Below are 25,623 nucleotides of genomic sequence, written 5' to 3' on the forward strand. Positions count from 1 at the left end.
GCTGTGAAATAAAGGAGTGCAGTGTAGAGGGTGCCATATGCCATGTTAAGGACTTCAGACTCCCCAGACCAGTGGCCTAAGGATTTCTCAAAGCCTCCCAGACGCCTCTGGAAGTCCTTGGTGGTGATGCGGGGCAGGTAGCGGGTGGAGAAACCAGTAGGTCAATGTGAATAGTCTGTTTTATTTATTTTATGTATTAGGTTTCCATTGATATATAAGATTTCATTTGAAGGCACTGTTCTGACTTAAAAAAACACATTTGAAGGGCTTCCCTGGTGGCGCAGTGGTTGAGAGTCTGCCTGCCGATGCAGGGGACACAGGTTCGTGCCCCGGTCCGGGAAGATCCCACATGCCACAGAGCGGCTGGGCCCCTGAGCCATGGCCGCTGAGCCTGTGCGTCCGGAGCCTGTGCTCCGCAAGGGGAGAGGCCACAACAGTGAGAGGCCTACGTAACGCAAAAAAAAAAAAAAAACACATTTGAAAATCACTGTTGGTGATGAAGAATCACCAAAAATTATTAGAGTTGGTAACAATTATTTTATGTTTTTTATATTTATTTTGGCTGTGTTGGGTCTTCGTTTCTGTGCAAGGGCTTTCTCTAGTGTGGCAAGCGGGGGCCACTCTTCATTGCGGTGCGCGGGCCTCTTCACTATGGCGGCCTCTCTTGTTGTGGAGTACAGGCTCCAGACGCTCAGGCTCAGTAGTTGTGGCTCACGGACCTAGTTGCTCTGCAGCATGTAGGATTTTCCCAGACCAGGGCTTGAACCCATGTCCCCTGCATTAGCAGGCAGATTCTCAACCACTGCGCCACCAGGGAAGCCCCTATTTTATGTTTTAAAAAGCAGTATTCAAAGAGATGAACATGTTTTCTCCATTTCTGAACCTCACCTAGCAGCACTTTGCACATGATAAATATTCAATAAAATGTTCAGTGGGAATATTTTAGGGATATGACTTGTGTACTGTTGCCATAAGGGTGAATTTAAATAACATATTGCTCAGTAACTCAAAAGGAATTTGTAGAAATATAAACTCACTTTCCTCTTATTCTCTTTTTCCTTATGTAAAATTGTACTGCAATCATTTTTTTTTTTTGAGTTTCCTGTCTGTTGTTGAGACGTTAGCTTTTATAGTTTGATACCTTGGACCTGGTTGACAATCTGATTCTGTATGTGGGATTGAAGTTGGTGGAAAATAATAGTTAATTGTATTTTTAAATGCTTATAATGATATTCTGAGCAAGTTTTGTTTCTTTCTGGATGAAAGCCAGAATCCTACTGTTTTTCAATTTGTTTAAATGCAACAGCTTATACAACATATGTACATGTTCAGTGGAAGATAAAGGATATCATTATTTTTAGCCTATTACAAAGAAAACCACATTTTTCTCTTAAATCTCTTGATAAAAAGTAATTTGAACACAATTTCTGCACAAGTCATTTTCAAGAGATTGGCTGTCAAGTGTATTTTTTTAAAGTAGCACTCTCGTAAGAGCCAATGAGACTGTGCAAATTTAGACATATTCTAAGCCTGGGATATGGTTGAAGATGTCAGTTTTTAAACAGCACTTTGAGAAGTAGTTAGCTTAAAAGTATAGCAATTCAGGGCACGCAGAGAATGATTTTGAAGAGTAAAGTCTTGATACACTGGAAAGAAAGTTGACAGATTCACTACAATTAAGAGACAAGCAGCTACAACTCCCACTTGTGAAAACTTTTCTCATCAAACCAACTTCTGACACTGGCCTAAGAAAACCTCCAGCAAATTCTTACTCCTTTCCAGCTCCCAATCTGTTGTATAGAAATTCTCCCAGTTTCCTTACATAGTAATACACAGAGACAGAATTAAAGCATTGCAGCCCACTGCCCCCAGTCTTTCAGATCTATGCAAATGAACAGACTGAAATCTGTTTTCCTACAGGCCTGGTATGTATGTGTATGTGTGTAGTTGCACACACATTCATGCGTGGACCCACACATTTGTTTGAGTGCACCAATTAGAAAGAGGAGGGAAAAGTGACTTGAAATTCACTTCCTAGCTTCTCCTACCATAACCAATATGTTTTATCAATTCTTTTTTCTACTTTTCTACTATGGTGGAAAGGCTTGTGAATGTGTCCCGTGCTTTGACAGGCAGGATGATATCATGTAGACGTTGTGTCTTCTCTACTCTAAGAATAGGAATATTTAAGTACGGGCATTTTTGCCTGATATCCTTGGGTCTTTCTGTTTCCCACTGATTGAGCTTGGTAATCATATTTAGGCATGAGACTGAATTCACAAGTGAACGAAGTGTTAGTTTCCTCTGTGTTCGTTGTTTTTGTACCACAATAAAGGTGTCTCATGGCCTGTTGCCAGTCTTATCCCATACTGGAGAGAATTTCTGTTGTCCCACCATCTCTGGAAACCCTACCCAGCTACAGTTTTGGAGTCATGTCATACCTTCCTGAATTCGGGTGTACCCCTGAGGCCCACTTCCCTTGTATGGAGACACACACACACACACACTCACACTCATTCACACACCCACGTACATGCAACAGAGAGAAAGAACAGTAAGTAGCAGGGACAGTGCCCACCATTCTTTTCTGTATGTATTCCCCAGCCCCATCTTGCAAAATGGGTGCCGGACCGAAGATGTACAGTTGCTGTTTCCCCCATGGACCCCAGTACCAAATTATATGACCACATTCATAACTTTTGGCCCCTTTAATATTACTGAGAGAGACAGCATAAATGATAGACTTTGGGGTTGGAAGAATTGCACTGAAAATCCCTTCCCTGCCACTTCAGATGCTGTGATCTGGGGCTGTTGCTTAATCTGTCAGTGTGATTCCTCAACAGCCGTTAATAATAATAATAATAATAATAATAAAAATCTCCTGGGCTTCCCTGGTGGCGCAGTGGTTGAGAGTCCGCCTGCCGATGCAGGGGACATGAGTTTGTGCCCCGGTCTGGGAAGATCCCACATGCTGTGGAGCGGCTGGGCCCGTGAGCCATGGCCGCTGAGCCTGCGTGTCTGGAGCCTGTGCTCCGCAATGGGAGAGGCCACAGTGGTGAGAGGCCCGCGTACTGCAAAAAAAAAAAAAACCTCCTTTCCCACGGTTTTTGGGAAGATTAAATGAGAATGACTATAGAGAACTGTGTGTGTTAGTTTTAATCAGAAATTATAAAACTTAAAAAAACAATGGATGAGTGTACATCCCTAACTGCCTGCGAGCAGTGGCAGGAAGAGCTGACTTAGAGACCCGGAGGAGTAAGTAGCAACCTCAGATACCTGACTGCAGGGCGCGGGCTCCCCCCTCGCCTGCACATCAGAATCCTGTTGCCTGGGCTGCACCCCAGACCAATTAAGTGAGGAGCTCTGCTGGTGGATCCCAGGCAGCAGTGTTTTTAGAGCTTCCCAGGTGATCTCAATGTGCAGCCAAGTTTGAGAAATGATGATTTAGAGGGATTTGGAAGTCTCCAGTTCTTCTACTGGCTGACTGGATGATACCTAGAATTCTACAACCTATACTTTATTCTTTTTGCTTAAACAAAACAAGGACTTAAACATCATGTTAGAAGAATATTATACCTGACTCACTGTGAGTTAGATTACTAAATTCTCTGCAAAGAGCCAATATTAATAAGCAGGTATTGGGGTGGAAACAAGAACAGAGGTCTCTAGAAAGCTGAGGACAGGAGCAGCTCACTAGAGCAGAAGAAACATGGCAACAAATGGAATGAAAATAATGGAAACACCAGCAATTTCAAGCTACTTGTTGCTTTTGGAAATTAGTCCTTGCAAAAGCAACACCAAGAGCTTGTTGACTTCCCTAAAGCTCAGGATTATGGCCCTGGTGAGTCAAGGTTCTTGAAAACTTGCTACATTCTCAAAATGTGGGATGAGGAAAACAAGTTGATTCACTTGTATTCACTGTAACCAAAAGTCAGTTAAGTAAATTTGCAAAATGATATATATTTTTGGAAGAAAACTTTTTAAAGAATGAACTAAAATCACTCCATATTCAAACCTCTGTGACCTCTATTCAACAAGTGGTGCTGGGACAGCTGGAAAAGACACATGGGACACATGCAAAATAATGAAGTTAGAGCCTTCACACCATATGCAAAAAATTAGCTCTTCCATTTAGGTTGTTAATCCATTTAAACTATATAACTGTTAGAATAAAACATAGGAATAGATCTTCATGACATTGGATTTGACAGTGGATTCTTAGATATGATGCTAAAAGCACAAGTAACATAAGAAAGTAAACTGGACTTAATCAAAAAAAAAAAAACTCTTGTGAATCAAAGGGCACTGTCAAGAAAGTCAAAAGACAACCCACAAATGGGAGAAAATATTTGCAAATCATGTATCTGATAAGAGTCTAGTTTCTGGAATATGTAAAGACCTCTTAGAACTTCACAACCAAAAGACAACTCAATTTTTAAATGGACAAAGGACTTGAATAGACATTTCTCCAAAAAAGATGTACAAATGATCAATAAGCACGTTGAAAAGATGCTCAACATCTTTAGTGGTTAGGGAAATACAAATCAAAACCACAGTGAGATACCACATTATGTCCATCAGAGTGGCCATAATAAAAAGTTAGGAAGATAACAAATATTGGCAAGGATATGGAGAAATTGGAACCCTCATAAATTGCTTTAAAATTGTGTAGCCACTGTGGAAAAGAGTTTGGCATTTCCTCAAAAGGTTAAACACAGAATTACCATGACCCAGCAGTTCCACTCCTTGGTATATACCCAAGAGAATTGAAAACAGTCATTCAAACAAAAACATCTACAAGAATGTTCATGGCAGCATTCTTCATAATGGCCAGAAAGTGGAAACAAACCAAATGTCCATCAACTGATGAATGGATAAACAAACTATGGTATATACGTGCAATGCAGCCAGTATTCAGCCAAAAAAGGACTGAAGTACTGATCCTGGAAACGTTATGCTCAGTGAAAGGAGCCAGACACAAAAGGCCATATATTGTATGATTCCGTTTTAGATGCAACATCCAGAATAGGCAAATCCATAGACCCAGAAAGCAGATCAGTGGTTGCCAGGGGCTGGAAGGAGGAGGGAATGGGGGGTGACTGATGGGTATGGGGTTTCTTTGGGGGAGGATGAAAATCTTCTGGAATTAGATAATGGTGATGGTTGTACAACATTGTGCATGTAATGAAAACCACTGAATTGTACACTTTTAAAAGGATTTAAATGGTGAATTTTATGTTATGTGAATTTTACCTCAATTAAAAACTTTCTCTCTGACCCCATCTGTTCTTCAGTTTTTCACTTTTGGTCTTAAACCAACCCCTTAGCCATTACTAAAGGATCTTGTTCTATCATTTATCCTTTGTGATTCCACTCTCATCCTCTACTTTTTCCCGTCCAATGTCAGCTTCTGCAGAGAGTCATCTATACTGGTCTTCACTTCTTACCAGCACCGCATTCATCACTCCTCCTCAGGCTTTGGTCCCCAGCAGAGCCAGGGGAACATGGCAGCCATGTAAAAGGTCCCTGTGCAGATTCCACACCTGAGCCGGAAAGTTCTGCATCTGCCCACGCAGCAGCTCAGGTGCCTCCCCCTTTACCCAAGAGGGCTTCCAGTTTCTAAAATTTGAAATTGGGTTTCAGTGGACTCATCCATCACAGCATCACCAGGGAATGTAAACTCTTGGGGGACAGATGGGAGAACCCGCATAGCCTCTCCTGGCAGGCCCAGGTGGCTCCTGCAAGCTCAGGACAGTGAAAATCACCGGTATGAACATGTAAATTTGTATGAGAAGATGTTAGGCTGTTACAGAGCTGAAGTCCCTTTCATTCTGGGTAATAGTCAGCTCTGATAGCCTTGGAGGTTGATCTCTGAGCCTGCAGAGTGGTCTTAAAGTGGAAGGAAGCTGTAGTCAACATTCTCTTAATTTCTTTCTTTCCACCCCCTCTTTTTCTGCTGGGGTCAGCAGAAATTGGGAGGCTTTTTTTCCGTTTAGATCAGTATTAGTGTGATTATACTGAAAGACCTGTATGGGAGGAATGCTGAGATCTGAATTAAAAATAGCATTTTCTGTCCTCCCGCGCACAGCACTTGAGTGCTCTGGATGCCTTTTATAAATGCAGACTCTCTGCCTGGCTAGATAAAAGAAGCTCACTTCGTTTCCATAACGAAGTCATTCCCAGGAGAATTCCATTGTTTTAGCAATAGAATTTTTGTAAAAGGCCTCTTATTTTGCCTGAAAAAGGTAACAAAAATGAACTTCGGAGAGCTTATTCGACAAAACAATTAAGGAGTGAGATTTTTCTCCTCTTTTGATAGGCGAGGAGTTCTAAGTGTGAGAATCCCCTAGAGGCATGATATTAGGATAAACCCCCTAAACCTGGAAGACGAAGATGGTGGGGAGAAAGTCCGTTATTCATTCTTCAAGTAGGAATGGGGGTGCGCCGTTCCCTACCACATGGGTTCCAGAGGCCTGTGACAAACAGGTGTTGCTAATTCTAAAGAGTTTTAAGTTTGTTTTTAAAGTGATGCAGGAAACTTTTAAGATCCTCATTATGTAAGGAATTTCCTTGTGATTTTTAATGAAATGTGATCAGGTATTTTAATTGAGTTTCAGGACTCTGCAGGCCAACTGTGGCTGTATCTTGCTGGGGTCCTGTGCTAGTTGATATTGCCCTTTATTTGACCTTAAAACATTGTCGCAAGTGGCTTTGTTACTGAGTCCAAGCTCCTTCGGCTTGCTGCAGGACAGGCCAATAAATTGAGAGACAAGTTGTTGAGGCCAGGAATAGCAACCTTATTCAGAGAGCCTGCAGACCAAGAAGATGGTGGACGGTGTCCCAGAGAACCATCTTGCCTGAGTTAGAATGCAGGCTTCTTTTCTACTAAAAGGGGAGGGAGTAAAGTCAAACATTTTCTGGTTATGGTCAGCCTCCCGATGTGTTAATTTCTTCCTTCCTGCAGTCTTTCTTCTTCTTCTTCTTCTTTTTTTTTTAAAGTGTTTTCAGCCGTTCTCTAATGTGGTTTTATTTATTTATTTATTTATTTTTGCTGTGTTGGGTCTTCGTTTCTGTGCGAGGGCTTTCTCCAGCTGTGGCAAACGGGGGCCACTCTTCATTGCGGTGCGCGGGCCTCTCTTGTTGCGGAGCACAGGCTCCAGACGCGCAGGCTCAGTAGTTGTGGCTCACGGGCCTAGCTGCTCCGTGGCATGTGGAATCCTCCCAGACCAGGGCTCGAACACGTGTCCCCTGCATTGGCAGGCAGATTCTCAACCACTGCACCACCAGGGTAAGCCCCCTTCCTGCAGTCTTCCACAGGTGGGTGTGGTGAGGATGTTTCCCATGAGCTAAACAAAGGTGCTTTAGCTTAATGCTCATTATCATCCCTCCCAGGAATGGGCCATTATGTGTAACTTAAGCTTATAGGCAACATTCCTTTGGTGATTAACTTGTAATAGAATATACAGAGTTTCTTCCCTATTAGGGAATAGGAGGTACTTTGTTATACAGCATTACTTGTATGTGGTTCAAGCAGGTATGTGTGTGTGTGCCTGCTCCCAGCCTCCCTCCCTCCACACCCCCCACGCAGCAAATCTTTGCTCCAAATACAGTATCAAATCTTCAACTCCATATTCATAAAAAAAGAATAATTGTATTTCTTGGTACTTTCCCGGCACCAAGTAACCCACATCAAAGTCTACCTGCCTTTGGTGTTTCAACAGGTAATCCCTAGATTTAATGCCAAGTGGCATTTCTGTTCCTTGGTCTTCGCAGCTGAGACCATTGAAATCTCAGTTTTAAGCTAGAATAGTTTTGTTAAGCCTCCTCCAAAAGAGAAGTTTTAAATAGTGCCTTTGTCTTCTAATGCTTTTGTTCTGATTGCATCAGAAAGTTGTGATATTTAAACAAGGAGGCAGCGACCTGGAATAGTATGAAAAAAAGGGATAAAATACAGAGTCATTATATTTTTTGGCTTTCAATTTAATAAAACGTACAAAAGACAAATGAGGTTGATTTAATGTAATTATGGAAATCCTGTTGATCCAAACATTATGCAACGTTGGATAGTTAAACTGTTGCTGATTTTGAATTTGGGGAAATAATTCTGTTTTTCAAAAGATGTTTGAATAGCCTTTAATCACGTAAGATACGATAACTTTTTTTTTTTTTTTTTTTTTTTTTTTTTTTGCGGTACGCTGGCCTCTCACTGTTGTGGTCTCTCCCGTTGCGGAGCACAGGCTCTGGATGCGCAGGCTCAGCGGCCATGGCTCACGAGCCTAGCCGCTCCGCAGCATGTGGGATCTTCCCGGACCGGGGCACGAACCCGTGTCCCCTGCATCGGCAGGCGGACTCTCAACCACTGCGCCACCAGGGAATCCCAATACTATAACTTTTAAAGCATGGTTGAAGGTCCTGGTTGAAGCCATGCTTTTACGTAGAAACATTTCATTAAGTAAAAAGGAAGTCATGGCTTTGATAGGATGCTTCCGAAGTTCTGCTTTTAATACCTTTGGGTTCTGCATCTGTCCAAAAGCATTGGGCTGGAGAGTGTATGGGGATTCTGTCTTGTTATTTTATAATACTTTGACTTACCATTTGGTGTTTTGTGAAGTCAGGCCAAACAAAATACTTGAGGATACTATCATACAACTCCTAATATTATGGCAGGAAGAGAATGAGAGGCACATATTCAAATTTTTTTCTTAGGATTTTTACTAATTTTGTTATAAAAAGGAGAGAAAAATAGAGCAGACACAGAATGAAATGTAAAGCCAGGGGATTCCTCGCAGAGGCTACTCAGGAACCGTAACAGCTCATGATTTGTAAACGCTTTATAAGCGATCAAGGCATGAAGCACAGGCTCAGTCGCCACCGTCTCCATTTTTACCACGCACTTCTGCAACACCCAGACTAATCACTGACCTTCTCCATCAGGCATGAATAAAACTCTCCTCCCAGGAGAAGGTGTGTGATGGCTCCTGGCAGCCTGAAAGGGACTTGTAACCCAGGGGATGTAGAGCCGCAGTGTGGTCTCTAAGCTTCTTGATCCAGATTGTTCTGTCTCCTGAGCCACAGTGCCTCCTGTTGGGCTTTAGCAATCTCCTTTGGAATCAGAGTATTAAACAGGGCCAGGGAGAAATTGTCAATTAGGAGCACAAGCCATCTTGGTCTTTAAAATCCTCATTTCCTGGAGATGTCATTCTATGGCTGTTCAGTGCAGATTAGGTATATCTTGTTTATTTTTTTCCTTTTCTTCTTGATATGCAGACATACTTTTCTCTGGGTGCATAATTGTATTTCTTAGCAAACTTTGCTTTATAGCAGTAAGGAGATATAACCAGCATACAAATACAGGCACCTGCCGCGTCTATATGTGTGTGGATAAAGCCTTACCTTTTGTGATAAGCTGTGCTAATCCTAGGAAACAGTGGCATGGATCAACATGAATTAATTTTTATTTTAACGTTTCATCATAGGATTTTTTTTCTAGCATGTTTATCTCTGATTATGTGTTTTTTCGGCAGATGCTACTTTTAGTTTTCATTACCTAAGCACAAACCAGTGAATATCAGTAGAGAATGTCCCAAGTGCATGCTTACATTTTCAGGGACTGCCAGTTTGGAATAAGATTTTACAATGGATAAATCACACAAATTACTGATTTGTTGATTGAAGAGGGATGGCATGATGTGATGAACAAGTCACATTCTTCAGAATACCCTAGGTTTGGGCTTCATCCCACTGGTCAACTCCCTCTGGCTCCTCTTGAAGTCTTACTGGACATCTATACTTTCAGGAAGTTCTGTGTTGCCGTTCCTGGGAAAGGGGAGTTACCCCCCCTCCCCGATTGCCATGGATGCTCCCTTGTGAGCAGGGTGGAGACAGAGGCTCTGGACCCTCTGGGCTGAGCTGATCCACAGGAGGCATTTCTGAACTCTACAGTTGGCAGCAACCTTGGCTGCTCCTTTCTCCCTCAGAAAGAAAATACGAAGAGTCAGCTTTGGGCCTGAGTTGGGGGAAAAAAAAAAAAAAAAGGCTTTTACAGAGCATTTCATCAGTTGACTGAGCAGTTTCCATATTGGCTCATGTCATGATTTTTCTCCAAGCCACCAGCAAGGAGTTCACAGAGTAAGGAGACTTGAGGACACATCAGAGGGAAGAAAGGAAAATACCACATTCTCGGTCAGGTAATCAACAAGTATTCGTCAAAGGGTTACCCTTTGCAGAAGCACTATGGCACTTACAAAGAGAAGACAGACACAGACCCTGCCTTTGCAGAGTTCACTACAGTCTGGAGAAATGGTGTCTGTTGGAGGGTAAAAGGAATAAAATGATTAGTATCCTCGGGAAAAGGAATAAAAACCATAGGAGTTCACATCCAGGAAAAAAAAAAAAGTACTTCTGATTGAGAAAGCTGTAGCACAGGAGGATGAAGGAAAGACTGATTGGAAAAGGCAGGACTTGAGGTGGTCCTAGTAGGTACAGCTTGAATGTTTACATAGAGAGTAGAAACGTGAGCTCTTGGAGATGAAGAGATGAGCTCAGTTTGGCTGGTACAACACGCATAAGGGGAGAAGTGGGAGATGAAGTTGGAAAAGCATGTTGGGGTTACATGGTAAAGATCTTTTTTTTTTTTTTGCGGTACATGGGCCTCTCACTTTTGTGGCCTCTCCCGTTGTGGAGCACAGGCTCCGGACGCGCAGGCTCAGCGGCCATGGCTCACGGGCCTAGCTGCTCTGCAACATGTGGGATCTTCCCGGACCGGGGCACGAACCCGTGTCCCCTGCATTGGCAGGCGGACTCTCAACCACTGCACCACCAGGGAAGCCCGATGGTAAAGGTCTTCAACATCAGATTTTAGGAGATTTTCAGCAAGCTGCAGGAACCCGTGAAGGTGTGGCATGGAGAAGTTGTATAATTGACTTCAGGATCCAACAGGGATGGCTCAGAGGTTTGCAGGGAGAGTATTGAAGGCAGGAAGACCATTAGCAGGCTGCCGTGAGAGGACACAGTCTGAGCCAGCGTGGCAGCGTGGGTGTAGAGTGCATGCTTAATGGGACTTGACAACTGGTAGACTCTGGGAGAAAAGAGAAGACAACTGTGCCATTAGCATGAATCAGAAATGAAAGGAGGACTGGTGTGGGGGAAAAAAATAGACGTTTTGAAACAGACATAATTTATTTATACTGCATATATCCAGCAGCTTATTGAGGGAGAAGCCAGGATACAGATTTAAGAATCATATGCAATACAAGGAAATTATTATAGAAGGAGAAGAGAGTCGAGAACATCACCTTGGAGGGTACATATCCTAGGGTTAGAAGGAATAACAGGAAGGGACAAAACCCAAGAAAGAGGAGCAGCAGTCAGTGCTGTAAGGAACATCAGAATAGTACTGTTTCAGAAATCAAGAGTAGTACTGGGACATTTTGGTTGCAAGAGACAAGTAAAACTCAGAGTGATTTAAACAAACAAACAAGAAAAGAATTTATTGTATCACCTATGTATTAGTTTTCTATTGCTGCAGAGCAGATTATCATAAACATAGTGATTTAAAACCACCATTTCTGTAGGTCAGAAGTCTAGCCATGGCTTAGCTGGATTTTCTACTCAGGGTTTCCTAAGGCTGAAATCAAGGTGTTAGCTGGGCTGCATTCTCATCTGGGGCTTGCCGTCCTTTTTCAAGCTCCTGCGGTTATTGGCAGAATTTACTTCCTTGTGGTTGTAGGACTGAGGCCCTTATTCTTTTGCTGGCTATGGGTTGGACACCCCTCTTAGCTCCTGGTGAGAGCCATGCCCCCTCCCACCCCCAAATGTGTTCTTTCATGTTTTGAATCTCATTCCTGGAAGAGCTTGTCCCTTGGAAGGGCTCGCCTTATTAGGTCAGGCCCACCAAGGCTGGGCTTTCTGTTTTAAGGTCACTTGATTTGGGATGTTAATTTTATCTGCAAAATCTTTCACAGCAGCAGCAGCACCCAGATTGTGTTTGATTGAATAACTAGGAGAGAGGGTGTGTGGGCACCAGGGGACAGGGCAATCTTGGGAGCCACTTTAGAATTTTGTCTATCACAATGTAACTAAAAAATACAGGAATGAATGTAACTTTTGGCATGGCTGGATCCAAGGGACCTCACTGTCATCAGGACTCAGCTGTTCTGTCTTTCAGCCTCGTTCCCTGCTGCAGAGCTTCACCCTCATGTGGGCTTTCCTCACAAGGTGGGAAAAATAGCTCTGAGTAGACCATGCTTCCATGGAGAGGGCATCTCATTCCTCTTAGTTCCAGCCAGTCTGAGAGAGGCCTTTGATTGGTGTGGCTTTGGTTACATGCCCATCCCTACATCCTGTCATCATGGCAAGAGGGATATGTATTCTGATTCTCCAAGCCTAGATCATATGCCCATCTTTATTTATTTATTTTTAAAATTTTATTGAAGTATAATTGATTCATTATGTTGAGTTGATTTCTGCTGTACGGCAAAGTTACTCAGTTATACATACATGCTCTTTTTATATTCTTTTCCATTATGGTTTATCACACGATATTGAATATAGTTCCCTGTGCTGTACAGTAGGACCTTGTTGTTTATCCATCCTATATATAATAGTTTGCATATGCCCATCTTTGGGCCCAAGGCATGAGGTCAACCCAGCCCAAATAACAAAGAAAATGGGGGAGAGGTCATTCCAGAAAGATGCTGTCCAGGCAAAAATGCTAGTTCACTAAATAAAAAGAAAATTTAAGGAACTACCTTATCAAGTATTATAGGAGAGTCAGTTAGGAAAAGGCCACTACATTTAGAAGACAGGAAGCCATTCCTGACCTTTAAAAGAGAAGGAAGTTTACTTTAAAAAAAAAAAGTGTTGAAATCAAACTCTAAGGGTTTTAAGAGGTACCCGATGAAATACAGTGTTGAATTTATACTACACTTTAACATGTTTTATGGTGAACAGGGGAGCGGTGACAGCCATTTGGGAATGTATTAGGGTCTGGGGAAGATCTTTCAGGGATAGCAATGATTACGTTTTAGGCTGCGAAGAAGTTTCTGGTGGCGGGGGGGAAGATTGAAGGAGAGACAGAGGGCAGAATTGATCCCAGCAGGACTTGGAGCCAGTAGGAGACAGACTAAGAGCCACAAAAAGTTTTCACAGATTATAAAGTGGTGTAGGCTTTTTGGATTGTTTGGTCATTTGTCACTTCTTTGGAAGGAATGATACCTGTTTATTCCAATGTACCCATCTTAAAGTGATTAAATATACTCAAGATCCTTAGCCTCTGTCTGGCCACGTAATTGACAGAAAGACTTTACACTTAGAGCAGTGGTTCCCAAAGTGTGGTCCCTGGACCAGAAGCCTCAGCATCACCTGGGAACCTGTTAAAAGTGCAGGTTCTTTGGCCTCGCCTCAGACCTCCTAGATCAGACATTCTGGGAGTGGGACCCAGCAACATGGTTTCGCAAGACCTCCAGGTGTTTCTGATGACGGTTCAGGTTTGCGAGCCACTGCCTCAGAGCATCCACATCTCTCCTCCATGTACCACGAGGGTTTCCTTAATGGTGGCTTTTGAAAAGCTAGGAGGATCAAGGATAAAGGCTCCTGGTGATGGGGGGAGGGGTTGTAAATCTTGAAAGGAGATGGCAAGTGCTCAAAAGCCATTAGTGACCAAAAATATAATGGATTGGAAGAACAGGAGAGAGAAGGGTAAGTTATAACTTAATTGTTCCCGCAGGACTTTCATTTGGATGATAGGCATATAGGACCTCCAAGTCCCTGGAGGGTAGAAAAGTGAGAAGGGCTTAAATTATAGCTGTAGAGCAGTGCTTCGTTTGCCATAAAGGTTAAGTCGTAGAACTGGTTTGGGATATGGTTCATTTAAGTTAAGTGCAGGTTCTTCTGCTCAACACTTCCAGGAGGCTGCAAAAGAAGGGCATGGCAAGGTTTCTTTCATCAAGGAGCTTGTAAACTTTTGGAGCCTTTGAAGACGTACATTGTCTTTTTATACTCCACTGGATTTATATAACAGTGCTGAATTGAAAAGAACCTCGGGTCAGAATGTTCGGTAAAGGCTGTAAGTGCTGTGGGCAGTCAGGGGAAGGAGAAATTGGCATTGTGTCATTTTCATCTCTGGACGGAGGATGAAACCATCAGCCTGGCATAGTTTCCCAGGTCTCATGACAGGGTTTTGGACAACTTGGCTTCAAAAAGGTTTTCTTCTTGCTCTTTCTTCCTGAGTGTGCTAAAGCTTGTCAGAACTCCTAAGTCAAAGTGAGGGTTTGGATTTCACGACTTTGAACTTGGAGGATTATTAATATTTTGGGTTATATGAGGAACCAAATATGTAGGAGATACTACATTTTATCCAGTGTCTTAAATGAAAACAGGCTCAAATAGAAGTTTGGCTTATTCATTTCAGACAGACTTTCAAACTTACTCCATTCGCGGGAGAACATGAATGAGCCTGTCTAAGGATGCCTTCGTTTTGTAGGATGAAGAAAGCAAATTCCTGATTTTCCTTAGTGGAAAAATTAAGTTGTACCGGCTCTGGGATGGTAGGGAACAAGAAGACAGGTCAGATGAACACAACATTTCCGTCGCTTTTTATTTCTGTGCATCCTGCTGCTTACCTGGGTAAATAAACAGATACCAAACCAAGAACCAAAAGAGAAGGTGCACAGGACAGTCTAGAAAGTGAGGAAAAATACCATTTCAGTCCAGGAGAGAAATAATAAAAACATCCTAATAGTCAAGAGGAAGCCAGCAAATTTGGAACCTAATAGAAGGTACTAAGAAGTGGGGTTTTTTGTTGTTGTTTTGTTTTTAGAAGTTTATGTGCAATATGATGTGGTTTTAGCCCTTTTAGGGGAGGGTTTTAAGAGGAAGCTTCGTTTTATTTCATTGTGCTGACGGGGTTATTCTCGATGCATTAGGAAGCCAGAGTCTTCCTTTTGTGTCACATCAAGTGTAATGCCTGCACTGAATAATGTTCCTCTAGCAGAAATTACTAGTTTGTTGCTCTGATGGCCCAGTAGTTGGAAAGAAGAATCATTTCTTATTTCAAGGTATTGAGAACAGTTCTGTTACTCATTTCTTTCTTTTTTTAAATTTTATTTACTTATTATTTATGGCTGTGTTGGGTCTTTGTTTCTGTGCGAGGGCTTTCTCTAGTTGCTGCGAGCGGGGGCCACCCTTCATCGCGGTGCGCCGGCCTCTCACTGTCGCGGCCTCTCTTGTTGCGGAGCACAGGCTCCAGACGCGCAGGCTCAGTAGTTGTGGCTCACGGGCCTAGTTGCTCCGCGGCATGTGGGATCCTCCCAGACCAGGGCTCGAACCCGTGTCCCCTGCATTAGCAGGCAGATTCTCAACCACTGCACCACCAGGGAAGCCCTGTTGCTCATTTCTTGATCAAGAAGACCCAATTGAAAAAAAAGGGGAAAAAGATGAAATAACAGAAATTAATTGTACAGGTCTAGTCAGCTCACATAATGCAGAGGCAGTTTCCTCTGCCTGGAAACTTGATGAGCAGGTTAACTCCTGCTCATCGTTTACTTCCCTGTTTAAGTGTTACTTTTGTAAGAAAGACCTTCCTTCTCTAAATGACGTTACCCCATTATGGGGTGATTGCAAATCACAGTGTTTATTTGTCCTTCTTAATGCCTATCTGCTTTTCGAATTTTATGCAAATATTAAAAATAGTATGCTCTGATTCTTGAATATCTGTTCCTCTTGCAGCAATGAGCTTCTTAAAGGCACAGTCCTTTGTCTGTTTTGTTCACCATTATGAACATAGAACCTGGTGGATATAGTAAGCACCAAGTAAAAATGTGTCCAGTGAATGAATGAATAAGAAAGCAATTGGTGCACTTGAAACTAATATAATGTTTTATGTCAGTTATACCTCGATTAAAAAAAACACTTTATAAACTGAATTCACTATAAAAGTCATGGTTAATTGTATTAATAGCAGACACCTTTCTCCCTTTCATCCTAATTTATTTCTCTGCATTTAAAAAAATTCCTTATTTTGAGGTCTATTTGTCAGTTTTTTGCCAGTTCCAAATCTAAGATTTGATATTATTCATTCTTGCCTTTTTTTGAGATAAGAGATCACATTTTTCCATCGAAAATATTCCTATACCCACAGTGCTAATTCTGGGATTCCCATTTTTGTTCAATGTACGCTTATGACTTTGAAAGAAAAACATGACTGGTACTTGTGGATGATTTATTTGGGAAGCAAACAAGATTCTAGCGTAGCATTGAAATTCTGTTTCTTGTCATCCCCAAAGCCACTCGTGTAAGCTTCCATACCTCAAGCATGCTCCTCAAAAGTACACAAGTCAAAATACCTTGATAATATTGGCCCAGGAAAAGTTTTTCCTGGCCCTGTCTTACAAGAGGGAAAAAAAAAAAATCAAGAAATCCAGGTGTGGAAAGTATTACTGAGATATTGAGAGTAAACTTAATCAGGGTATGAATAGGTCTTTTCTTTAAAAGCAACAAACAAACAAAAATCACCCAGTCCTTTTCCATCAGGCCTCAGTGTGCCACTTCGGTGGATGGAAATGGCAAATGGCCAAGTGGAAAATTTCACAGCCCTGCAAATGTCCAGTGCACTCAACACTGCAGAACAGCGATCCGAGGGAGGGGTGTGGACCAAATCATCGTGTTCCTGCACATGCCTCTCTCACCAGTTTTCATCTCCTCTTCCTCTTCACTTCCTGATCCAGGCCTTTACTTTTCTTCTCCCTGAGATTCTAGATGCCTCTGTTTCCAGTCCTCTGCTTCCCTTGACCCCTTGGTGGAAGAAGAAACATTTGGACATTTGGGTGCCCCAGGGATGGTTGATTATGGGTGCCTTGCCAAAGCTGGCTTTTATATTCTGGCTCCAAGCTCAGTAACAGGCTTCTGACTACTAATAATCCTTTGTGTTTACGTGGCGCCTTTCTTCTCGGGAACTGTGAGTGCTTTGCCAGAGTGATCTTACTGGTCTTCCCAACCACCCAGTGAGGTATGAAAATGGCAGAAGGTGATAGCCCTAGCGCCCTCCTTTTTTGCAAGAGAGCAAACTCAAGTAGCTTATTTTGAGGCTGTGTTGCAAGTGTGCATCTCAGCTGGGTTGCGTCTGAAGTCTCCCAGAATTGGCTTCAACTTGGGGTGGGGATGGGGGTGGGGGAGAGCCTTGGCCGCACCGTCCTGTCTCCTGGGACAAGAGCAAAAATACTGCATTTCCTTTTTAAGCAAAGCGTACTGGAGAATGGTCTTTGGTGAATTATCCATCAGTCTAATTGATCGTGAACTTCATTTGTTGAGATAACAAGGGATTTGACGATGCATTCACCTTTCTCTTTTTCTTTTGTTCTGTTCCTATGCTAGGTACTTCTCCCTTCCCTGTGAAAGGAAGAAAGAACACGCCTGGGCCCAGGAGCGCTCCAACTTCTTCTGGGAAGTCTCCATGGTGAAGGACAGGTTGGGGCTACCTGTGAACCGTGCACAGTGAATGTTGTAAGTTAACAAGATTTGCTTCTGCAGCGACTTGCCTTGTAACGATTTGTGAATCATTGGATGCAGGAGCCAGGGTGCTGAAGTGGTATTAGCATTAGCTCTAGGTGATCCTCCAATTCATTTCATTTTTTTTAAGGGGAGAGGTTCTGTTTTTATTTGCCATGAACTTGACTTTCTCTCAGCTTCTGTGGGCCACTGCTCATTATCTTCTTATGGATCAAGTGTGGAAGACAGTGACTCTTTCAGTGTAGGAACACCCTTTCTCCCGGTGCAGTTAAAATAGTATCAAGTTCAGAGCAGCCTCTTTAAACTGGGCTCTGGCAGTTCTTTTAGGTTGGTGGGTAGGAGGTAAACTCTTCCAGGCTAAGGTTTCCCAACCAGGATTTGCACCCTGCAATTATTTTATTTATGTGAAGTTTTTGATTGGAATGAAATGTTTTTCTGGCTTTCAAAAATCTGAGGTATGCAAGTACAGTCAGCTGTTCGGTGCTTCTCTTGCTTAAAATTGGCTGATTTATTGCTTTTTATCAGGCTACTGGGTTGGGATTTTGAGATTAGCAGTTTTTGTGTGTCAGCTGCTGGTCACCTTTCATGAGGAGGTTTAGGATCCAGTAATTGAAGAGAAGGCACACTATAGGCTTCGAGAAGCTTATCCAGCACAAAACTTACGGGTTTGCCCAGCTCTGCTGCTTTCTGGAGGTTTTACCTCATTGCTAGACTGCGTCATAAAAGAAAAAAAGTTTAGAAGAGATTTGACCAGGAAAGAGTAAAACTACAGGAAACCCAGGCTGGCCTATGAACATATTACCTTCAAATTTTAGAAAATGAAGAGCCAACTTCGACTTGGTTTTTGTGTGTGTGTGTGTAAATATATATTTTATATATATAATATATATATAGACACAATATATACTGTGTCTATATGTATTTTATACATTATATATGCAAATATGTATATATATAGTACACATATACATATATGTATGTATATGTGTGTGTGTATATATAAAAATAACTTTATATTAAGTTTTCAGCTTCTTAATAATTTGGCCAAGAAACTTTTCCAGGCATATATTACCATATTTTTCAGTTATGGGAGCTATTTTGAATGAGCAAAATGCAATAATATGAGGGCATATATCAGGGGGAAAAAGCATTGAAAAGAAAGATTTCCACTGAGTTTTTATTTATTGGTTTTCTAAAAATTTGTATTAAATACGCATATTTCTCCATACTTCCTGAGGGTTGAATCGTCATATTAAAATAAGCTTATTGAACTCAAAATCTCCCAGTGCCTCAGAGTAAATGGATGAAGGAAGATGCGGTTTTTTCATGTGCTTTCATTTTGTACATATGATCACATTGGTTCTGGTAGAAAGTATACAGCTCCTGGAATTATTGACCTAAATTCTATTCCTGGTCCTGTGGTCCAGTAAGTCTGCAACCTTGGGCAAGTCACTGATCCCCATGAAGTGTTGGTTTCTGAGTCTGTATATTGCTCTATGCTACTTGTTTATTGATGTCGCCATCTTGGTGTGGGCTCCCCAGAAAGAGCAGAGCCTCTTGTAACACACTTTAATCTTACTAAAAAAAACCTCATGTTCTAAAGGTTGCTACCACTATTGAAGAATAATTTGTGGGTCCTGTTGGATCTGGGTGCTACAGTAGCAGTGGGCTTTCCTTGAAAGTGTTTTCCCAGTCAGGCAGCTGGTAGAATGCACTTCTGGTAATGTTTTTTAAAGCATTTTTATCCTAGGAAACAAGTGTCTTATGGAAAAGTGCTTTAGGTTTCAGGTTACATTTAAAAGAACACTGCAGTTACTATAATCAAGATAGCTTTCGTTTCGAATTTGGTGTTTGTTTGTTTTTTTCTTTAAGCCATAGCTTTGAGCTGCTTATGTGATAACCCTGTCAGATCTCAAACATGAAGTGAGGTTTTCAAAGATGTTCCAAAGTGTAAACCTTAAGATGCCACATGGCCAACTTGGAGTCATTTTAAAATCCTTCTTTAAATGGAGTGGGTTGAGAGAGAGGAAGAAAATGCTAGATTCTTTGGAACTCCTCAAAACTTTTTCTTCCAAATTTCGTTCACTTGGGGAGGTGGGGAAGGTTCCAGTTTTCTTAGTAACTTTTGAAATTAGTAACCTTTTGTAATCTTGGTGCATTTTTACAACACTAAATTCACAGTCTCCTCTTACTTGGGTGTCCTGGGTACCCCAAAGCTGTGTCATTTTAATTGGGAAGGCAAGAGATTTTCAAAGGATGTGTGCTTGCATGTAGATGGGGTATGATAGTGGGTAGAAGAACATTTGAGTAATAATCATGGCAGCCATTGGAATTACTGGTGTCCATCCTCAGCAGCCCTTGCACACTGTGCCCCAGACTCACTACCTGTGTGGTTCTCCTCTGTTTGCCCCATTAACCACCTTTCAAATCTGCCACCATCTTTCTAGCAGATGAACTTTGGTCCTGAAAGTGTCTCAGATTGGCTCTAAGGTGCGGTATCTTATGCAGAGAGGAGTGGCAAGAAGACTGACCTAGGAGTCGGGACACCTGGGTTTTACCCATGATGCTGCAGTTGCCTGTATAACCTGGGGCCCCCTAAAGCCCTGGGGACCCATTTTATCCTGAGTAACATGAGAAAGTTGAGTTTAATGAGCTCTGGTGATTCTTCTGAGTGTCTAACATTGCTTCAAGTATCAGCCTGGATTAGGCCAACTGGACCTTCATTTTCCCGTTTGGCTTCTAAGGGTCAGTGATGTGGTACAACTTCAATTTACAAGTGCTTTTAAAACATTGAGCACAGTCTTGTGGTTAAAAAAAAAAACAAAAAAAGAATTATTATGTCTGTCACCATCCCACTACCCTTTACAGAGGACCCTGCCAGGGACCATGTGACAATTGAAAGGTGTTTGAGTGCTTTCTGAGAATAGAGTTTTAGTCACTTAAATTTAGGATCCATACTTGTTGGTCTTGAAAATTAAATATGAACCACTTTTGAAATTTAACTTCTTAAAAATAGTCCACCTCTGTACTCAAATATTAGTATATACGTAAGGAGGCAGCGATCTGTAATTCTTTCCTAAGCTTCTCTTAAGCTTCCTTAAGTAGGTCTTCTCCATGTTGCCTCTTTAAAGCAGCCTTCCCTGGCCTCTATTAAATAACACCCACCCCATCCCTCTCATCCTCTAGCCTACTTTATTTTTCTTTTAAGCACCTTACATATTATACATGCATTTGTTAATCATCCGTCTCTTCAGTTAGACTGTAAGCTCCATGAAAGCAGGGGTATCATCATCATCATCATCATGATTCCTGGTGAATCTACAACACCTAAAATACTGTTTGTCCTGTAGTGGGCATTCAGTAAATATTTGTTGAGCAACCTAGAGCAGAATAAACATATGCCTGGGCTTCTCACGTGTGGGCCTAAGCCATTCAGAAAAGGACCATAAACATGGTTCTGATGAGAACTGCTTCGATCTCACAGTAGTTTGGTCAGGTAGAGGCAGGCAGACGTGGAGAGACTAGTTCATTGTATTTTCCTTAGAAGTAAATGTTAAATGTTTATGAATGTGTATAAGTCAATGTGGGAAAGGAAACCGTTTGTTTAAAAAAAAAAGGGGGGGGCTTTATAGAACTATCAGTAGAGTTTGGGGATTTTCTGATGCTTGAATTCTACACTGTGTGTATTTCCTCTCCTTTTCCATTTGAGTGCTTTGCTGTATGGGTTGTTTGTGAACGGCCTGCCCTGGCATTCTGTGAAGGGTCGGGGTGTTGCCTTATAATCCTGTCACTTTATCACTGTTCATGTTTACATCTATTTTCAAAGTGGCAGATGGACTTGGAGTGCCAAGGCTACCTAGAATACTCACCGTTTACTGAATAGCATCATTTTCATTTTCTTTTGGTTGATGCACACTTTGGAATAAAAAAAAAAAATAGTGCACCGGTACAAACTGAGTCCATTGAGTGTTTCTCTGGTATGCAGGGAGAAGTTGACAAACACTTTTTGAGGGAGGCATCATCCTATGTGGCTTTTGAGGATCACAGGGATCAAGGTTTCTTGAATTTTCTGTGTTTATTGACCCCTTTTCAGAGTAACTGCTCTGAGAGCAGGAGTTACATTATTCCTATGAAGAAATGGAAAGACTCAAATAAACACCTCTGTGCCTATTTAGACAGCATTATGCTGTCTTTATAAGCTTTGAAAAATGGGAGCTGAATTTCTAGTCTCCAGAGTGAGAGAATTACACATACACACTCTAATCAGAGCGATTTGGGAATTTCCCTATGTGTCTGTCAATTTGTACCTTTTAGATTTGCCATCTGTGATAACAAATTTTTTTTATGATCTCTAGCGCTATCATAGAAAAACAAAAACTTAAGTAGATAAGGGGATCATAAGGAAAGGGGAGATTTTACTATTAGATAAATGAGGGGGGGAAAGTCTCATTTTTTTAAATCCTTGCTTGTAATGGCCCTGTCAGTGGGCCTGCGTGTTATAAAGGCAAAGAGGCTCTCATATTTCATGAAAGTACTCTGGGTGTTCTTTGTGTAACCTCAAGTCTTCTGGAATATTCTCTTTCACCCATGTGTTTCCCTTTCCCAGACTTCCTCCAATTGCTTCTTACCGACGGCGTCACTCATTCCCGGCCAATGCTGCCTTGCAGTTGGGTGGGGGGCCTTGCATGAGCTGCCACTTCTGAGAGTTGATGTCAGCCCTACTTCCTGAGTCTCGGCAGAGGGCAGCCCATCGCAGGCACCCCCGTTCCCCTCGTGTCATCTTCCCCTCGTGCTCAGCCTCCTCCCCTCAGCATCTCGGAGGGGCAAAGGGATATACTTGGAACCCTCAGAAGTTGTGAAAGGACAAATGTTCTTGTATCTTCTACAATATCTGTGTCCTGTGGGGGAAGAGAAGGCGTCCACAGCCTGGTCAGACTGCTTTCTAACTGAGTAGTTGCTGTTACGTAAAAAGGGTTTATGTTCTATTTAAGTTTCGAATTCACTGAATGAATCCTATGTGTGAAAAGGTGGTTGTGTGCCCAGGTGTGCTCGGGTCTGTTAGGGATGCAGGGATGGGTGGTCTGCATTCACTGCTCACTGGGATTTTCCTCTCTCCAACCACTTCGGGAGGGGCAGAGTCGGGTGCTCCGAAAGGCCTGATGAGTAAGATTCTTCAGATTTGGGCTTTCAGGGAAGGAAGGCTTCACAGAGTGCTGAGCGTCTGAATTAGGCCTTGAAACAGAGGCTGGATTTCAACGCCGTGTGTGTGTGTGGGGTGGGGGGGGGAGATGATAAACCTAGTCTTGTCTTTAACTGCTTCTTCATCTGGGCAGACGAGACCTCAGAGCCAGAAATGTCTTTCCATCAGGAATGATGAGCCGTGACCACTGACAAAGACATAGAGTGGGGACTTGGAGGACATGGGAACCATTCTTCTTTTAGGGTCACTTTATATAAGTATTTAGAGGCAAAAGCTGAAGCAAGAACTTGGGCCACTTAAAGGAATGGTGCCTCCCCAACCTGTGTAAAATGTAGTGTTTTCAGCTGAACTTCGGACAGAAACCACACCCGAAACTAAAAATGTATTTCTCAAGTGATGTGGCTTGGAAGCACTTGCTGTGGAAGAATCGGTACACGCAGAAAGAAGGAAGGGCAAGGATGACTGGGCGGGAGTGCTGCCCTGGAAGGGGAATCTGAAGCCACGGAAAGTTCTTCCAGACAGACATCAGAGATTGATCAGCTCTACCATCTTTGTTATAAATATAAATGAATAGCACTGTATAGAAATGACTGATGTTAAGTCTTTTCTCTCCAAGTATAGCATATCATAGTATTTAAATTATTTTCATTGTTCCTCTAAAAGATTGTTGTTTCTCCTTTGCTTTCTTAGAGAAAAAGTAAGGCACAGATAGGAACTAAATGACACTTTGTCATGAAGCCAAAACAAAATCTGATAGTTCTTATCAGCAAATAAATTGTTCTTTGGGACTAATGTATAAAGAGAAACAGATAATTTCATTCTTTTAATTTCCCACGTTTTCACTTGTGTAAAATAATCAGTTTTTTAAGACCAGAAAATCATTTAACCCCTCCTTCCCTCAACATATATTCACATTAAATTTCCAGTGCTTACTATGTAATAAATTCTGGGAGAGGGACTCTTAGATTGAAAGAATTAACCTGTCTTCTCTATGTCCTGAGGATTATGTTAACCTTTTGCAGACACCTGAATAAGAAGGTTACATGATTCAAAAAAGTCACTTTCTACAAGCATAAAATGCTTTTTAGGTGAGATAGGTTTCAAGCAGCTAATTTCACTATGTTGGGTGATATTAGTGTTTCAACGTCTGTTTTCTTTTTTTTTTAAATTAATTAATTTATTTATTTTTGGCTGTGTTGGGTCTTCGTTGCTGTGCACGGGCTTTCTCTAGTTGCGGCGAGAGGGGGTACCCTTCGTTGTGGTGAGCGGGCTTCTCACTGCAGTGGCTTCTCTTGTTGCGGAGCATGGGCTCTAGGTGCACGGGCTTCATCAGTTGTGGCATGTGGGCTCCATAGTTGTGGCTCACGGGCTCTAGAGCACAGGCTCAGGAGTTGTGGCGCATGGGCTTAGTTGCATCACAGCATGTGGGATCTTCCCGGACCAGGACTCGAACCCGTGTCCCCTGCATTGGCAGGCAGATTCTTAACCACTGCGCCACCAGGGAGGTCCAATGTCAGTTTTCTATTTGTGCTTATGTTCTAAAACAACTTCCTTAATTAGAATCCCCCAAAGTGGAAATATTAATGGGATACAAACGGCAACCTCCTTCAGAATCTTTTTGTTTGCAAAACTCAAGTTCCTGTCATGCTCTTTGGACTCTTCACCAGCTTCTTCCACCTGTAAATCTTACTTCTTTCCCAATACCTTTATCACACACGTATCACACACATGACCATCTCCCTTCCGGCCACGACTGTCTAGCACTAGGACTTGTCCACAGTGCCAACAGAATTTGCTGCTTGGGACCCCTACACGGGTACTGGGCTGTGCTGCATCTTTCATTCTGTACATCAGCCATCCTTACAGACATTGGGACATCGATGTTTTGCATATCTGGAAATGAAAATGCTCTTGCTAAAATTGTTTTCTAAAAATTTCCATTAGGTTGCTCTTCATTTCATTTTTCTTTTTTTTTTTTTTCCTGCAGTCTTTGCAGCTTGCATAGAACTGAAAAATTGTAATTTCTCCAGGGCTAAAATCCAAGACTTTCATAGGCAGTCTTAATGTCTGGGTCTCCTACAAGTTGCTATCCACTGTAAGCACTGTAAACCTTACCCTGCAGAACAAAGAGAAGTGGACACAAAGATTGTTCCCTTCTCCTACCGTGGCAAGCCCTAGTTTCTCAGTGTCTTTTGTCTTTTCTTCCTTGTTCTCCAAGAAGAGGGAGTATGAGATTAGGATGCAGTTGTTCAGAACAGGGACAGCTATTGCCTATGCAAACAGATTTTTTTCCCTTCCCTTTCTTTGGCAGCCTCAGTTGTTCTACCTGTTTCTGGCTCTCCTGCTTCTGCTTTGAACAACCTCCCTCCCCCCACTTTCAGGAGACTAATAACTATATAAATGTCAGCTGGTTCCTGCATATCTACAAGCTCACGTAATTCAGAATAGTCATTCAGCCTGTGTCTTCAGTGAGTCTCTTGCCCCTTCTCTGTCACCACCACACCAAGTACAAGTGCAGATTAAAGGATAGTATGTCAAGGTGAGAGCTATCCGCTGGGTAATGTTAGTCTGTCATTCCTTTAGCGGAGCAGATTAGCTGCCAATTGGTTTCTTGTTGCTGTCATCAGAATTTACAGTCCAGGTTGCCCACTCTGCCGGCAATCTATTTCTGAGCCCCAGCAAGGACGCCCGTTGTCCTAGCAACCTGCTGGCTGGCACTTCCCTAAAGGCAAGCAGAGGAATGGCAGTGGAAGAGGGAGGCCTCCAGAGGGTCAGAAGGGAGGTGGCAGTCACCTTGCTCAAAGAGGATTTTCCCTTTCCTTCCTCTGGGCAGGCCTCCAGGAAGAGTATGTCAGTATCATGGGAGTGTCACTTACTAAGGATCGTGGACCCACATGGTCTCTCTGGTGCAGATAGCA

General features: G+C 42.3%; 1 protein-coding gene across 4 annotated transcripts in view; it reads left to right on the forward strand.

The window, feature by feature from the left end:
- The window catches only part of ATXN1 (ataxin 1), a 414,991-nt gene that overhangs the window by 241,814 nt on the left and 147,554 nt on the right, over positions 1-25,623 (forward strand). For all 4 annotated transcript variants that reach the window (XM_081245982.1, XM_081245984.1, XM_081245983.1 and 1 more), the window contains one exon: positions 17,371-17,499. The gene's annotated coding sequence lies outside the window, so the exon portion shown is untranslated. The remainder of the gene's footprint in view (positions 1-17,370; positions 17,500-25,623) is intronic.

This window comes from Mesoplodon bidens, assembly GCF_964165515.1.
Source record: "Mesoplodon bidens genome assembly, chromosome: 10".
Taxonomy (NCBI): Eukaryota; Metazoa; Chordata; class Mammalia; order Artiodactyla; family Ziphiidae; genus Mesoplodon; species Mesoplodon bidens.